The sequence below is a fragment of the Podarcis muralis genome, chromosome 8 (genome assembly GCF_964188315.1).
Source record: "Podarcis muralis chromosome 8, rPodMur119.hap1.1, whole genome shotgun sequence".
Classification (NCBI taxonomy): Eukaryota; Metazoa; Chordata; class Lepidosauria; order Squamata; family Lacertidae; genus Podarcis; species Podarcis muralis.
In genome coordinates, this window is record NC_135662.1 from 55,284,848 (window position 1) to 55,303,724 (window position 18,877).

An 18,877-nucleotide genomic window follows, 5' to 3' on the forward strand; every position below is an offset into this window, starting at 1 on the left:
TGTGATGTAACTGGAAGGTTCCGCAAGGTTCTTTCATCCAATTCCTACCCTTCTAGGTAGTGACCAAAAGGGGTGGAAGGTTGTTGGTTGTTGTGGCTCAAACAGCAGCCCCCCCCCCAAAAAAAAGCTTGATGTGCTGGAAAGAATTTTTTCCCCATGCATATATTTTTTAAAAGTCTGTCAGTGGCAAAGTGGTAGCTTTCAAATGAAGCCTGCACATTTAATCTGAAACCTCTTACAATAAGAGATCAAAACGGCAGGGCATATTGAGGCCTATATCACCTAGCAACTGTCTTTTGAATAATGAGGAAAGGCAAGGGTCGTGTACCCTGGTATTATAACACTTCTGACTGTTCTCTTTGGCTCTCTGCATAATGCTTACTTTATCAATGTACGTTTTATTTTTTAATTATATTTTTATTACTAACATTTTAATATTATGTACTGCATTTACTGTTCCAAGATTAAACAATATTTGTTCCAATAATAAGAAAATCCATTGTTTTTCTTTTTAAAAAAATATTAAATGTATTAAGTATCAATATTCTGCATTTGTTCCTAAACGTGAACGTTACAAAATATTTCAGATTTCTTTCGCTCATGCCTCAAAAGTTAACAGTGTACACATTTCAATCAATTCCGGCTGAGCAAACCTTTGTGATTTGTTCCCTTACAGTTGGATCACATCGATTCTTCATTATAGCAAATTCATATTCAGAACCAAGAAAGAGCATTCTGTCATGTTAAAAAACATCCATGATGCTAGAAGCTAGAGGCAGAGACAGAATTTTGGTTTCACTTAATACAATATTAGTTAAAGTTGAGTGTGTTTTCTATATTGCCCCAAGAAACCAAGAAAAAAGAACCTTGGGATTTAAGGACAAAATAAGCAGTAATAATTTCAATCTTTTTCTTAAAGTTAATACATCTGTATTGATGGCTTTATCTACCACATACCTAGCTCCTGGTAACTATCATCTCCAACAATTTACTAATAAATCTTATTTAGCTGTTGTAGTATCAAATATATTTTGGTTTCAATTGCAGATATCACATATGCATTTACAAATACGCCAGAGTAGATGTGTTTGCTTCTGTCTGCATAAATAAACAAAAATGGGCCAGATTCCTGGTTTATCTTAGAATTTGCTATATTTTAACAAATGCAGTTAATGTTTGAAAATCTAAGAACTTAAAATGATTTAAAAATTTAACCACAAATATCTGTGCAACTCCTAATATCATCAATTACTATTTATGGGACCTTTCTGCAATCATGAAAATGCTGTATTTTAATAGTATCAAACATATATTGTTATATTTGCTTATGTAGTTGTTTCAATATTCTTGTGAGCCACATTTGATCTTGGAAAAGTAGAGTAGAAATTCTTGCAATAAATTATAAACAGCCTGTCCATAACCAACGACAGCGCATTGTAGCCAGTGGCACAGAAGCCGTCCACAGTTTTGCTATGAAAGTCATAATCAAATAAACCTAATTAGGCTGCAGTTCTATGGAGTGTTGTAGTCTGAGGTTCTCTGTTCTCAGCAAACTTGCATAGCATTGGATGGTTACAGCAGTAGCCAACTAACTTGTTCCATTGCACAATGATTTCTGCTTACGCAATAAGTGTTCCCCACATATTGTCCCTCTGCACCCCCTCTAAACCTGTTCTGATCCCCCCCCACAACTCTGCAGAGCAGATTTGTGAAGGGCATGGGGAGAGGGGGGTGGGATTCAGTTCTGCAAGTGAAAACCCCTGTACAGTGGTACCTTGGTTGTACAACCATAATCCGTTCCAGAGGTCTGGTTGTAAACCAAAACAGGTTGTAACCCAAGGTACGTGTTTGCCAATGGGGCCTCCCCCCCCCCAAAAAAAAAAAAATTGGTTGTAATCCAAAAAATTGGGTTGTAATCCAAAAAGAGGGACATGCTCTTCTGGGTTTGACATGGTTGTAATCCAAAACGGTTGTAATCCAAAGCGGTTGCAAACCAAGGTACCACTGTACTGACAAATGACTCAGTTACATACCACCCTTATTCTCTAATTATGCCAGATTCTTCTGGCCTTTATGGAGACTGAGTGATATTTCACTTGATATTTCACAGGGTGTGTGAATGGTATAGAAATTCAACCAATCAAAACTCACAGTGAGTAGGGGATATTCCTTCTGTGGAAGGGCTTTTATGAAAGACACATGGAAAACTACACACATCTCATCATTTTGAACCTCTGTAGGACACAGGATCATTTGGTACTCAAGTTTTAAAACATGCAGAAGTCATCCATATTGTGAAAAAATGAGTTTTTAAAAAACACCTACACAGGGCCAGCCCTTGTTTAGCAAATTTCATTCCAAATGACACATCCTGTTTTAGCTTTGTGCTCTTTTCATTTTACTAAGCCACAACCAAAGACATCAAGCCAGAGCTAGACATAAACAATAATATAAGCCACTGTAATGTCTTCCCTCCCAAAGATTTACAGGATTCCACTTCATTTTAATAGCTGGCCATGAGGAAATTACAATTGTTTCCATTCACACACATGACTGTAATGGGAAAAGCTTGACAAAGACTGTAGTTACAAGGGAACATAACTTTTTCAGGAAAGGCACCAGTGCTTATTCAAATGGGTAATTATATCCAAAAGTTTGAAGGTTTCCAAAAAATTAACTGGACTAACAGAGAAGGAAAATCAAAAGTGAAGCTGGCTACATGGAAGAAACAGTAACAATTGTGGTGGAAAATAAAGGATTACATCATGTATTTCCATAGCAACCAAACTTGTAAAAATAACAATTATGTTAGCAGAAGTTCTTCAAAATAGCTTCCATGATAGTTGAAATACAATTCCAGTGAAAGTCAAAGACAGATAAATAGAAAGATTTGTTCCTTCTATGCATTTTGATCCACTGTTTGTCTCTCCTCGTGATATTTCTCCACTATATTTTAAACTTCTTTGGAATAAAGGTACAACCTTTTGTCTCTCTTGACAGTATAAAAGGAATACTTAAACTCCTCTCCCCCCCACTACTTTGAAATAGCACTGCCATTATTTCTTTTATTCAGGATAACATATGGACTGAGAACAGGGGAACTGAAAAGAATAAAAAACACAAAATATAGCACATCTTCATTGAGAAACCAACAACAGCAATTAAATCTTTCAGATGTGTTACAAGATCTTTCTACTTACCGGTAGGCTGAATTTTGATGGCCAAGGTTAAGGTTTAATGGAATAGAGGTTTCAGTGTGCATTCTTGTTTTGCCTAATAGTTAAGTAAAGTTGTTTTGTTATTTTTAAATTACAACCTGCCTTGAGTTTTCAGAATAAGTAGGGCTAGAAATCCAAATGAAGTTTTACTTAAAACAATCACAATTGGCTTCTGGTTGGCCACTGTGAGAACATGATGTGGACTAGATGGTCCTTTCAGTTTCCAGATGCTGCAAAAACCTTCTGTAATAATTAGCTCTGACTTTGATTCCAATCATGATTAAGTTCTTAGATGCTGCTATAAGAACTCAGGTCAAACTGTGCAAGCCTTGGTCACCCTGACAGACATTCTTTATCAGGAGAGGGACAGAAAGAGTGTGATTCCGTGGGGCTGATCTCTCTACAGCTTTTGATGCCACCAGTCATGGTATCCTTCTGGAGCAGCTCTATTGGTGGGGAGTTGACAGCAAGCTATTGCAGTGGTTCTGCTCATACCTACAGGGCTGACACCAGGCAGTAGGTGTGGGTAATGCCGTACTAATTCCTTGGTTTGGGGGCTGTGAGGTGACACAGTGCCCTGTTATGTCCCCAATGCTGTGTAACATCTATATATGAAACTGTTAGAAGTGGTGTTTAGGGGACTTGAATCAAGAAGCATTCTCTTGCTATGTTAGAATTGGGGATCAGGGAACTAAAAAGGAAGCCTGATACCTTTCAAAGTTCCAAAGCAGTAGAGAAGATGTTGCTATGGCTTCTGCCACCTCGTTCCTCTCCAGCCCTTTCATCATATTTCCCCTTTGACCTGTTGCAGTAAGTCTCCACCCCCATTGTTCAACCCGGACACTGAGGTCCAGCTCCGAGAGCCTTCTGGTGGTTCCCTCACTGCAAGAAGTGAGGTTGCAGGGAACCAAGCAGAGGGCCTTCTCGGTAGTGGCACCCGCCCTGTGGAACACCCTCCCACCAGATGCCAAGGAAATAAACAACTATCTGACTTTTAGAAGACATCTGAAGGCAGCCCTGTTTAGGGAAGTTTTTAATGACTGGTGTTTTAATGTATTTTTAATCTTTTGTTGGAAGCCGCCCAGAGTGGCTGGGGAAACGCAGCCAGATGAGTGGGGTATAAATAATAATTTATTTATTATTATTATTACTATTATTATTCCACAGAGAGAGCAGACAGCAGGTAAGTACAGCTCAAGCCATGTTGCAGGAAGTACTGTATCCTCTCCCGCTACCTCAGAGATGTACACGATGGCAACCCTCAGCCCAACCATTTCCAGCCTAGCTATTTATGAAGAAAAGTGCTTCATGGCAGGAGCAAGAAGTATTTAGAGAACACTTCTCTTCAGAGAACTTTCAGAATTAAATAGCATCAGCTTTGCTTTGCAGCCACTTTTTAACCTCACCCTTTTCCCTCCCCCACTCCCCACCCCCAAGAAATGTGGAAAACATTAGCTAAAATTGTGTTGGTCTGTACAATTTTATTCACTTACAGACAGGTTTTATGATACATTTAGCCTTTTAAATGACACTAATAGTCTCAGGAGACACATGGGTTTTCCTCCAGCTCAACAATTAAGTCTATTTCAATGTTATTTGGGTAAGTTGAAACAATTCAGTTACTGTATGTCTGCTCAGTGGCATGTACTGTAAAACCAACAGAAAAGCACCTTGGAGTAACCTAAATAATAGCTTTTAAGCAAAATTTAGACATAAACCAGCTCTCTCCACCACCCTCATATTTTTACCTCTTATTTTTTCTATGAGAAAAATAAATACTTTCAAATTTGGGTAGGTCAGAAGTCTGACTAGGTAATGAACACTATTAATCTCAATTGTGTTCTCTTCTCCCCCTTTTTCAAGCCACAGTTTTGAAATGTGTTTCTCACTAGAGTGTAGTAGCAAGGTTTATATAGTTATAAAGACAGAGAAGAATGTGTACTTGTGAATGACCCGAATGTCGGTATGTGTCTTCATGTAATATGCACATTGTATTAATCAATGTATCATGTGGTTTATTCCACCTATATGCTTCTAATTGACTGTTTATAGAACGGCATGCAGGTTTCATATTGGACTTATTCCATATAATCACAATCAAGTTCTTACCTCATGATAAAAAAAGAGAAGTGAGAGGAAGCAATTAAGTGTGCTGCCGTTCTCAAATCTTAGCTCCACTCAAACTCCAGAAGTGAATTATAAGTCAATACAGCCGTGAAGCTATAGCAGCTGGAAAACATCCATTGAAATGCCTGTGAGCTGGCAATGCAGCTAGCATCTAGTGGATGCCAGAACAACTGCTTGCACTGGTGTGCTTGCTGGTTAAGAAATGCAAAGGATGCTCAATGGAAAGCAGGAGAAGTCAGTGTCATGAAGGTAACCATAGCTTCGAAGTTATATGGTCCTTGATTGTCCTCACTTAAGGGCATATCATGACAGCCTCTGCTATATCTACTGGAAGAAGTTCTCAAGTTTTCAGAAGTTGGGATGGTTGCATTTCAACACCCCCCCCCCCACAGACCCACTTCCAACTGCCTCCCCCTCCAAAAACACCTGAGCATAATAAGAGCCCTGCTAGATCCGACCAAAGGTCCATCTAGTCTAGAACTAGTAGTAGTAGTCTAGAACCTTTTAATGAGGGTGAAAGAGGAGAGTGCAAAATATGGCCTGAAGCTCAACATCAAAAAAACTAAGATCATGGCCACTGGTCCCATCACCTCCTGGCAAATAGAAGGGGAAGAAATGGAGGTAGTGAGAGATTTTACTTTCTTAGGTTCCATGAGGACTGCAGATGGTGACAGCAGTCACGAAATTAAAAGACGCCTGCTGCTTGGGAGAAAAGCAATGGCAAACCTAGACAGCATCTTAAAAAGCAGAGACATCACGTTGCCGACAGATGTCTGTATAGTTAGAGCCATGGTTTTCCCAGCAGTGATGTATGGAAGTGAGAGCTGAACCATAAAGAAGGCTGATCGCTGAAGAATTGATGCTTTTGAATTATGGTGCTGGAGAAGACTCTTGAGAGTCCCATGGACTGCAAGAAGATCAAACCTATGCATTCTTAAGGAAATCAGCCCTGAGTGCTGACTGGAAGGACAGATCATGAAGCTGAGGCTCCAATACTTTGGCTACCTCATGTGAAGAGAAGACTCCCTGGAAAAGACCCTGATATTGGGAAAGATGGAGGGCACAAGGAGAAGGGGATGACAGAGGACGAGATGGTTGGGCAGTGTTCTCGAAGCTACCAACATGAATTTGACTAAACTGCGGGAGGCAGTGGAAGACAGGAGTGCCAGGCGTGCTCTGGTCCATGGGGTCACGAAGAGTCGGACACGACTAAACGACTAAACAGCAGCAGCAACAACAAACGTCTAGCACTGTATTATTACTGGGATCAACCAGATGCCTATGGGAAGCCCACAAGTAGAACATGTGCAAAAGCAACCTTCACACTTCTGATCCTCAACAATTCATATTCTAGAAGAATCCTGATTTCTGTTTCTCTAAACAAATTCAAGTTGCTTCATTTCCTAGTATCTTGACCCTCACATTAAGACTGAGCAGACGGTTGACATGACCTGTTTCCTTGGTTGTAAAGTGGCCAAGTGGAAACAACGGTCAAAGTTCTTTCACCTTTGGTAGTTGTGTAGAAGATGGAATTTCCGCAGGTGTTGCTGGTTATACCTCCTGAAATTTTCTTTTCTACACAACTGTTAATGGCGCAGGAGACCTGTTCTCTTTTTCATCTGCTCTCCTGCTTGACAGCATATAAATTAGTGTCCATTGCTAGTGACCAAAATATACCACACTTAACAGTAGTTTTTAGGCATCAGGCAGGCAGGACTGCATTGCCCACCCCAGCCTTGTTTCCTAGGGGAAAAGAAGAAATTAGGGGTTCAAGTGAAGTGAAGGGGGTTTAGATTCTATCAGGAAATGGGAAAAGCAGTGGGGCACTTTGCCTTTTAAAATTGTGAGATTTCTAAATTTCCTCTGTCAATTCAGCATCTGTTAAATCATTTAAATCCAGCATGCACAAATAATTCAGGCTGCAATCTAAATATGTTTTCCTAAGACTAAGTCCCATTGAATTCGATAGAGCTAACATCTGAGGAGATATGCATAGGATTGCACTTACGGATTATAATACAACAATAAAATAAAATAAAAAAATCACACCAACCACCCTAGTTATAGCTTGACCAATGTTGTCTGGCAAGTTAGTCACCTGGAAGAAATTATTTGTCCTGCTTGGGTAGGCAAGTGGTAGACAGCAAGGCTGAGTTAATTCTAGGGAATGTCGCTGTCAGAAATGGTTGGGTTGGATGGCTGTGATTTCCCTCCCCACATTTTGTGTCCCATGAATTACAAAACCCACGTTGAAACTCTATACCAGTGTTTTTCACTCGGTGGTACTCATACTGCCTGACACACTGTGAGGTACTGCAGGTTGAAAAGCACTACCCTAGACACTGAGATTTCAGTGAACATCACCTCAGGAAAATTACTGAAGGCCTGTTATTTGGTCTGAAATACACAGTCTACTGATCTGCAGGCTGCAAAGGTACATTTTAATTACCACTGTGAAAGTGGATGTAAAATCAATAACCTGTTTTATTTCTCTCATTGATATGTATAAATACATAATTTAAACCAAGGTTAAACTGAGTTTGCTATCATTAAGTAGCAGGATTAATTCAGGGCATTCTAACTGGGTTAAAGCATCAGGTTATGGTGTGACCCTCCAGAGTTAAAACTTGCCCCAAAGCTCCTGAAATGAACATTTGGCACCCTGCAATCAGAGCTTCCATTTTATTGTGCAATCTATGTCAAGCCCCAGATACAAAGTCATGCTACAAGCAAATGACAGATCCACTTTGGTGCGCATATATATATATATATGCATAGGCAACTTTAATTCCCACCCCCCACCCCGTGTAACATGAGAGCAGACAGAATTCAAAGACCGCTTTATCCCTTACATACCCATTAGGTCACCGCGGTTTGCTGGAGAGCTTCTCCTACAAGTTCCAAAGATATCAGTAGCCCCGATCAGTGTGGCTGCACTTGTTCTGGGGAACAGCAGTCCTATTGAGATGTAACAGATGCCCACTGTCTGCTCTTTCTGGAAGCAACTGAAGACATTTTTGTTCTGTGTGAGGGTGATGGGAAGCACCCACCAGAACAAAAATGTCTTCAGTTGCTTCCAGAAAGAGCAGACAGGACCCCAAAATGTAGTCTACCACTGCTCATATTATCACTCTCCGAACCTCTTGTGGAGGGCACCAGGTTGAGAAATATATATGTAATTGGACTACAACTCCCAACATCCCAGGCTCTGCTACCATCATCTGAGGCCCTTCTTCGTGTGCCTCCTCCACAAGAGGGCAACCAAAATGGTCAAAGGCCTAGAAACGATGCCTTATGAGGAATGGCTAAGGGAGCTGGGCATGTTTAGCCTGGAGAAGAGGAGGTTAAGGGGTGATATGATAGCCATGTTCAAATATATAAAAGGATGTCATATAGAGGAGGGAGAAAGGTTGTTTTCTGCTGCTCCACAGAAGCGGACACGGAGCAATGGATCCAAACTACAAGAAAGAAGATTCCACCTAAACATTAGGAAGAACTTCCTGACAGTAAGAGCTGTTCGACAGTGGAATTTGCTGCCAAGGAGTGTGGTGGAGTCTCCTTCTTTGGAGGTCTTTAAGCAGAGGCTTGACAACCATATGTCAGGAGTGCTCTGATGGTGTTTCCTGCTTGGCAGGGGGTTGGACTCGATGGCCCTTGTCTATTCCAACTCTATGATTCTATGATTCTAAGAGGTTCGGAGGGTGATAATATGAGCAGTGGTGGACCTCCATTTTGGGGGCCCTGAAGCTTGAAATTTCATGGAGCCCGTTCAGAACTGCAATGAGGTCTGGGTCACCACTGTTATCTTCAATGGAATTGTTTCAAGGCAGATCACTACACCTTTGCAGCATCTGTGCTAGTGACTCTCAAACTAGACCCCAAAATTGTAAGCAATGTGGACCAAACTTCCTCCAAGATTAGGGCCCCTGAAGCTTAAGCTTCATTAGTTTCATAGTAGATCTGCCGCTTAACACGAGAACGGGCCTTTTTTGTAGTGGCTCCCCGTTTGTGTAATGCTCTCCCTGGGGAGGTTCGTCTGCGCCTTCCTTATACACTTTTAAGTGCAAGGCAAAAACGTTCCTCTTCAACCAGGTCTTTGGCTGATGACAGTCTTTGTCCTTTTAAAGGTGTTTGGGGGGGGGGGCTATTGTTTTGTTTTGTTCTGGCCTTTATTATGTGCTTTGTGGTTTTATTCTGCATTTTTATGCTGTGCACCACCCTGATACCTTTGGATGAAGGGTGGTATACAAAATGAATAAATAAGTAAATGTCTCAAAAACATGTGAAGGGCAACATGCTGGGGGAAACAGAACTTCAGCTGAAACATTGTTAAAATAGACCAAGACAGAAAAGGCATAGTGTGACCAATAATTCTACCAGGTTGATCTGATACTTGAGGTACACAGAATAGGTAGAATTATGACTGTTACTGGGCTACTGAAATGAACTCAAATTGTTTTGCCCTGAATAAATGCTCAAAGCAAAAATTAAATGGAGTTTGCATGATGAATAAAAATACTTGTGTTGATTACTTGGTTTCATAAGCTGTGCAGTTTTACCTATTTTGCGTTTTGAAAACAAGTCTAGTGAAAAACCAGGTGAAACTTTTGGAGTTTATCGTTTTGGATCACTCTTTCACACACTAATTGGATCCAATTATAGTATATATATTTTAATAGCAGTGTTACACTGTTATCCTTTGGTAGATTTACGTAGAATATATATCCTTTTTCAAGCAAACAATAATAGTGTTATTGTCAGATTGCTCTTTTGACTGTGTGATTTCATTGTTCTTTATTGAAAGTTACTGAGAGTCATTATCCTTACCAAGCTGTGCCTATACATTTGTTAAGTGAACACTATTTTAGACCTGAAATGATTACTATTCTTCACATTTGCCATTGCTGAATATTCGTTTTTCAAAATGGCCCTAAATTATCTTTAAACCTTTTAAATGGTTGGCCACAGACCACTCTGGATCATGGCAGTATTCATAGGAATATCAGCTGCTAGACTGAAAAAAAAGTACAAGTGTCATGCGCATGCACACCCAGAAGAGATTCAGCAATTGCATTTTCTCCAGTCATTCCAGTTTGGTGACAGTAGATATTGGGCTGTATCTAAGTTAGAATAGACCCACTGAAATCAATGGACTGGACTAACTTAGGAGCAGTAATTTCAGTGTGGATGGTTACCCAACCCATTGTGTCTGTTCTACTTCTCCCTGCCATTAAAGAGTCAATATACTCCAAAATGATTTCAACAGCAGAAATGTTCAGATTTAGATTGTTCAGTAACTCATCATCTCTGTTACTACTTTTTGTGGATTTAAAGTTAAATAAACATTAACATCTGTAGAGAAAAATCCACACAATAGTTATTATTTATTTGCGAGTTCAGTCTGCTTAAATTTTACTTGAAACTGGTTTATTGCTTACATTTAACAATGATGGCTCTTTTAGCCTGGTAATTTCTCTGTGGTGGTCTATAGAGGGACACAAACAACAAAACATCTGGCAAGTCTCTTATAAACAGGGGAGGTGAGCATAAGAAGAGTTTGGCAGTAGCAAAATGCCAGCAGTGGATAAATTAGATGGAAGAGACTCCTCTTCAGCATCGATTTTACAGATATAAACAAGTGACTGACATTTTGCATACAGAGGGGGCAAGAGTTACATAGGTCCATAGCATCAACTATCTGCAATCACACATTGATGCTTTTTGCTAGGCAACAGAAATAATTCCCTGAATTATTACACACCAACAAGTTAATCAGGGGACAGGGAGTGAAATAAATTCTTGGACCAGCATGTGAAAATTTGGTGGGTTTATTGCTGGAAATCACTCCACTTGTTTCCTAGTTTTGCTCTAATTTGGAATAAATATGGATTGAAAACTGGTAGTGTGAGGAAAATTCAACTTTGATGAAACTGAACTGGACTTTCAATCCAAGACCCAAAATGTAGAACTGCAGAGAATAAATACACTTTGGTGACAAAGCATACTTCAGAAAGCAAAACCTCCACTATTAAAATAAGTATTGGCAATATAGCACTGTTTGCACAAATTGCCCACTGAATGTCATAGGGGTATCTTTTCCACTGTTTTTAAAAAATGAAAATAAAAAACTTCAAAATGGCTAATAGTGAATCAACCTTGTGAAATCATAGTAATGCATGGGACTGGTATATTTGCAGTCTGTGCTCATTTCATGTAATCATTCATCAGTCAGTTTCCTCCTGTTTCTTCATTAGATTAAAAAAAATTCTACATGACAACTTTTATTTAAATACATATCTTTTTTCATATTTCATCTCTGTGCATGCTCTTCTAAAATGCACACCAACACACTTTGGTGCATATTTTTCATCTGAGGACTGTACTGAAATTTTTGGAGAAGTATGTTATATTAATCCAGAAGGTGATGATCTGGTCAATTCACATCAGAATTCACAGAAGTCTAATTCTTCAAGCATCTCAATTTAATTGAGCTTCTCTCAGATTTTCTCCTTTGAATATCCCACTTAAGATTCTTCCGACCTTGACCCTTACACTTCACCAAACACCTGAAAATTCTGTGTTAAATTCAGTGAAGTTGCTTTAAAGGCTCCATAGAAGTTGGTTGGCAAATTAATCAATTCACCTTGCCAACAAGGAGAAAAAAAATGGGAAAGACCCATAGAATCAGCTGCTTATTTTATTAATTTATATCCTGCCCTTCCTTGCAAGGGAGTTCAGATACATTATCTGCAGCTTAATAATTTCTCAGAAGCACACCTTGAATTAACCTGAAAGTTACCTGTGATCTTTTTCTGAAAATCAGAAAGAACATATTCGGTATTTTTTCTCAGCCAACTTGAGGCAACTCAAGAAGATTACTCAGATCTGAGTAATTGAGCTAGAAAGTGGAGGAAGCTTATATTAAAAAAGGATACCTGTTATGAGCTAATTCACGGGTGGGTAATGGAGGTCTACCACCACTGGTTTTCAACTGGAGTTGTTCACATTGGGCTCCTGCAACCTCTCACATTTCCACTATATAATCATTACATAGAGGAAAAGGAAGTTGCTGGAGAAGCAGTGATATTTTTTCTGCTGCTTCAAAGGATAGGACAAGAATGGATCCAATGGATCCAAATGGATCCAAATTCCATGAAAGGAGTTTCTGACTAAACATTGTGAAGATCGTTCTAAGAGCTGTTCAACAGTGAAACAGACTACCTTGGAAGGTGATGGACTATCCTTCATTGGAACGTTTTCAACAGAGGTTGGATGGCTATCTGCCAGGGATTTTTCAGCTGTGATTCCTGAACTAGATGACCAATTCTCCGATTCTATTACTCCAGGACCATCATGTTGCATAGAACAAGTCAGAAATTATTCTCCAGATCCAGTTGCAATCAAGCTTGAATTTTTTCCCCTCAGGAACTTGAAATAAGAAATGTTAACTTTCTTTTGAGGTAGGCTTTAATGAACCCCCCCCCCAAGTCCCCCCCCCAGGGGGCTTGGGAGAACTAAATCTGCTTCTCTAACAAGTTCTCTGTCTGGTGAGAACTTTATCAGTGACTCTAATACATAGATTTTCATGATAGGAAACCATAACCCACCCAGCAGTAGATGTGGCTATGAAGTAAGTATTAACTCAGACTTCTCAAGCAGGGAATAGAAAATGAAGCTATTGCCTTCCCAGGAGCATTTGTCAATTTGCCTAAATTCTTTTGACCCCCCCCCCAGTTTCTTTGAAGCAGAGAAGGCACAAGGAGTTGGGTGTAGGGATTGGGAATGGGGGTTATTATCTTGGCTGTTTGCTTTCCTGCTTCCTGTTCAAATTTGTGGCCTGGCTTTTGAAAGAGAGGGTTTCCCAGTTCTGCAAACAAAGGGAAAGCTCTCGTTTTGTTCAGCATTCATGTTCAGCCCCTCATTCAAAGCTCAGCCCCTTATTCTGTTTTAGTAAATGATCTGGGTAGCATGTCATCTGTGAAAGTTACAACTGCAGCTTGGAATCAAACCAGCAAGACACAATTTCCTCAGATGTGTCATGAGAGGCATTGCTGCATCCACAGAGATCTGCCAGGTCTCACAGTTTTCTGACATATGACACACAGTTTCAGCAGGGCCAGTCACACTGCAAAATGTTTCATTTTTCCCCACGCCTCTATGGCTTCCTTTACCCTTTTGCCAGCTGCCAAGCTAGCCTGCATCTGACATCCAGCACAGACGAAGTGGGACAGGATTTCAGCTGTCAGCTCAGTGGTGCAAAAATGCCCAAGTGAAAGTGGAAGAACTTTTTTTAAAAGGAAAGAAAAGTGAAGTTTAAACTCACTATCTTCCAGTGAAAAAAACCTTCCAGGTTTTTTGTTTTGTTTTTTAAAGATACCACCAACCAATAGGAATTAGCATCCCAGGCCTCAATTCTATGAACTCTTCCCTAGCATCAGGTCCCAGTAAACACAATAGGACTTGCTTCTTAGTAAACATGCATAGATTATGCTGTTTAACACTAGAATGCTCAAACATATGTCTATTAACAGCATTTTAAGAAAATTTATAGTGTTACTCAACATACTCCAGGTATGGGGAGTTGTTGGCCCTCCAGATGTTGCTGAACTATAACTCCCATCATTGCTGGCCATTGACCATGCTTGCTGCGGGTGGTGGGATTTGTAGTTTGGAACATCTGGAGAGCCATTTTTTAATATATAAAATCATAAAAAATTAGTCACTTTGCTTGCTTTCACCTCTTGTTAACCAGGGAAATGTCACAGCTGCTTCTTGTTACTTTTTCTTACTTTTTTAAAATAATGATAATAAAGACTGAGATAGGGAGTACTTGGGAATAGTGGCGCTTCAGACACATGTTCTGTGGGCTACTGCCAAACATATACCACATTTTTCCATCTATAAGACACCCCCATGTATAAGACGCCCCCTATTTTGGGGGACTCAGATTTAAGAAAATGGCATTGGCACTATCCATGTATAAGATGCCCCCTAATTTTTGACATAATTTATTAGGGGGAAAAACCTAGTCTTATACACGGAAAAATACGGTACTTTCAAGGTGTGCCAGGATATGTGTAGCACAATGGGAAAGACTTTCTTTATACCACAGTTGTTGTCACTCATCCTGATCTAATACTGGTAGCTTAGGCTACAATCTTACATATTTACCTGAGGAAAAAGTTGAACTGAATTCAGTGGGGCTTTCTCCTCAGTAAACATGTATAGCCTTGCATAGCTGTGCCCTACGACTGAAGAACTTAAGTGAAACGCACTTTGCAGTTGGCCAGGAGATTGGGGCTACTAAAACATTGTAAGGGAAATAGCAATATGAACCCACTGAAAGGCCAGAGAAGGACCAGCTATTTGCTTTCCTCTTCCCTCCTCAGTGCCTTTTCCTTTTACATCATGGTGGCTTTTTTTTTTTTTAAAGCAAGCTGATGTGGAAATGTGGAGGGCTGAACTTCAGATTAGAAAAAATGAGAAACTGAGAAAACTCAAAAGTGAAAGATTTGCCATTCCTTCTCTGCCTACCCTACCTTAGCCCACCACCCTGTCTCCAAAAGTGCTCAACCAGTCAACACTACACCATGGCAAACAACTTGTGTGGAACACACACACAGTTAAATTACTCTTTTGACCAATATAAATAGGATCAGCCCTCCCTCTAAACAGTAAAGAAAGAAAACCCTGCCTCTTCCAATAAAGGTGGTAAATTAAAGAGGCAAGGAAGTGCAATTTATTTCTACAGTATAGAAAAACAAAACAAAAAACTTTCAGGGGAGTCAAAAAGTAAAAGTAAAATGAAAGATAGACAATGAAAGAATGAAAGAAAAGAAAACTATTGAAACCTGTGCAGACAAGTATGAATCAATTATTCTAAAAGAGAGAGAGAGAGAGAGGTAAAAGGAAGCTTAAACATATAAGGCACTTCTACATTGTATTAAAATAATGCTGAAATTATAGAGCTGTCATTTGCAGACCTGTCGAGGGTGCCTTTCTTATCACATTGCGATTTAGCATTTCTCTTGGAAGGTTTAGCAATTTTGACATTCCAGTCATTTTGGACAGAAAAGCCATATTATTCACCTGGGGCATCACCTTTCTTTTTACATTTGTGGTCTTATAAAATTATTCAAGAGCCCTCAGGAAAGGGGTGGGGGTGGAGAACTAATCCAGTAGCAAGCAACAGATATGCCAAAAATGTGTGAACACTACACCCAAGAGATAAAGTTAGATAACATATGCATCTGAGGCACGAATGTAGCTATAAAGATTTTAGTAATTTGGCAACACTTGGCTTCAACTGACAAGGCAGTAGGCTAATATACCCTAACGACAGATAGCGACATCTTTTCTGGGAGGGAATATTCAAGGTAGATTCTGATGCTGCATATAATCTCTTCTATTTATACCTTCTCCCCCATCACATACTGATGAAACCCAGAGCCTGATCCGTCTGAACTGACCTCTATGCTGCTATCCTCAGGGCCAACCATCATCAAATGCCCTTTAGGAAGGAACAGGAAAACGAGAACGCTCCACAAGGAAGATCCAAGAGTCTTCTTCAGCCAGACTGCCAGGTTAATCAATGTATTTAGTAACCATAAAATAAAAATGGGAGGTTAGAATCTCAGGGATAGAGGGATGAGTCTCAGGGAAGGACATGCAGTGGCGTAGCATGGGGGGTGCAGGGGGGCCCGGCCGCACCGGGCGCAACATCTGGGGGTTAGGGTTAGGGGGCGCAAATCCACGGGTTAGGGGGCACAAATTACTTGCCTTGCCCCGGGTGCTGACAACCCACGCTACGCCACTGAGGACATGAGACTCTTAATCTGAGGGTTGTGAGTTTGAGCCCCGCATTGGGCAAAGGATTCCTGCTTTCTAGAGGGTTGCACTAGATGATCCTCAGGGTCCCAAGTCTACAATTCTACGTAACTGAAGAAGTTTATATATAGGAAAGAATACTGAGTGGCAGGCAACTAAGTCTTACTCAGAGTAGACCCACTGAAATGCATGAACATGACTAAGTTAGGCCAAATAATTTCAGTAGGTTTCCTCTGCGTAAAGCTTTGTTGAATACACTTTGCATGCAGCTTTTTTGGTTCATTATTCTCCCTGCAATAGTTCCCAGTGCTGAAGAGACAAGTCTCTTTTCACTTTAAAAAGGAGCATGTCTTTTCAGCAGTGGAAAGGGAAAACATCAAATGAAGCCCTGTCTGCTAGGACAGCTCTCCGTCATGCAGGCTGTTCACTTCTTTGAATTTGAGGATTTATGCAAGATAAAATAAATCAAATCAAAAGAATGTTAATCATAATTAATTCCACCAAATTTATTCCGCTTAATTCTACTGCATATGGGCTGTGAGTTTTAGCTGCCTCTCTCTATACTAGAAATCCTAAACTATGAATCCTTTCTCTGGCAAACTGCATATTTCTAAAAAAGTAGAAAGTGTATTCATGTTATTTATTCATGAAAAATACTTATGTACCGCAGTTTCATTTTAAGAAAACCCCCAAAGTGGATACACAAACACACACGCACAACCCTAAATCACATAAAGCTTGCAGTCTGCCCCAATCTATGCATTCCTGGCAATTTCATCCAGACTGGAGACTAAGGTTATTTCCACACTATACAATTAAAGCACTCTTATACCACTTTAACTGTAGTTCCCCCCCCCCCATATATATATATATATTTGAAGTTTGTTGAGAATGCTGGGAACTGTAGTTCTGTGTTAGTTTTCCTAACAATTATCAGAATGCTTAGCAAACTAAGCTCCCAGGAGCCATGACAGTTAAAGTAGTACAGTATAAGACACATGCAGATAGAGTCACATTACCACTGTCTGCTGAATGGCCAGAAGTCACAGCCAGGCCCAGTGGAGAGCGCAGAGTTTATCAGACCCCCATGGCTGGGTACAGAAGGCACAATTCTGCTCTTCATGTAATGAGTGAACACAGAGACATAAAGGTGAGAGTAGGACTCGTGTGAAAAGGGAAAAGAATTCTGACAGTTAAGTTTCCCGTTCCATCTGTGCCTTGTCTTGCTCTGTGCTGAACTGCTGGATACTGATATGAGGCAGATTTCATTTCCTGGATTTTGAGGGAGCTGGGCGAAAAATGTAAACAGGATGTCTTGGACAAGGTACATAACAAAATGCATGTGCTTAGAAAGTACCTTGAGAATTTTAATCCCCCTTGGAGGATCAGATGCAAAGGAGGAGAGGTTTCTTTTCCTTTCATGCTTGTGTGCAAGAGGGAATTTCAGGGTGCGTCGCTTTTCATAAACTTGTACAACAAGCCACACCTTCCCAAATTCTACCTTTTGCACAGCTGTTACAGGCGCAAGGGTGTGGTGCAAGTGTCTCTTGACATCCTACTTGAAGGCTAAAGGGCATTGAAATACACTGATACTGTCGAATGAAATCAAAAGGCACCAGTGAGTGAAGAACCAATTAACTGCCCTCATATCAAAGTAAGATCGTTGTGTTTTTTCCGCTGCAATTGGTGTCTTGCAAATTGCAATGATGAGTAAGCCTTTGAAAAGAAAATCAAAGGTGCTGCAGTTACAAGGTGAAGGAATTTGGGGAAATGTTTGCTAGTGGCGGCTTGTGTGAGTATGAGTGTGCTTGCTCTATGCCATAAAGGTGACAATATCTTATTCAGCGTACAGATTGATAGTGATCCAATTCCATGCACGGCAACCTTTCCCTGGGAAGCCTGACTCGCTTTTGCGTAGCACTAGGTGAACTCTCATATTATCTAAGGCAGCGTTGTATGAAGAAGTGGTGGTTTACAGCTAAAGGTGGCACTGTCAAAAGTTCTGAATAGCTCAGAGCTAATTGCTGACCCTAACAGGCCCAATTAACTGTTACAAGCACACTGCACGGCAGCCCATGGGACCAATCCTTTCTTATACACACAGATTGGAAGTCTCATTGCACCGGTACCTTGGTTACAAGCTCTGTAGTTGCCTCTCAACAAATCAAAAGGGTTCATTAGGAAGAATGACTCGCTCCAGACATGAACAGACAGATACCCATACATGCTAATCACCAAAAAGAACGAAAGGAGGTGATGGAAGATTTCATCTATAACATGCACCTTGATTCCCCACAATAGTAGAGTCTGAGGTAAAGTTTATGGCAAAGTCATTTCCTGAGCATTTTAATTTGATTCACTCATCCTAACCATTTAATGTCCTGGTGGCCACTCCTACTTTTGCTTGTAACAGAAGTGAATGCTGCACCTGGCTTTTGAAAATGGGAATAGAGTGTCTTGTGGCCTTTGTGGCCTGCTTGTTTTTGATTTGCTCAGTCCCTCAGCTGGAAATGCAGCAATCCTGACACCTGCACAAAGAATAAGACACTGATAAGATGGAATGGGCCAGAGTTTTGTCTGGAGAGTGGAAGGTTGTTTAAAAGCTTATACACTACAGTATGTGCCTTTACATGGCTCATGTGAAATATGGATCCGGAACCTTTTCACTAAGCTTGGGAAATCAGATGGCTGCTTTATGAAGTGCA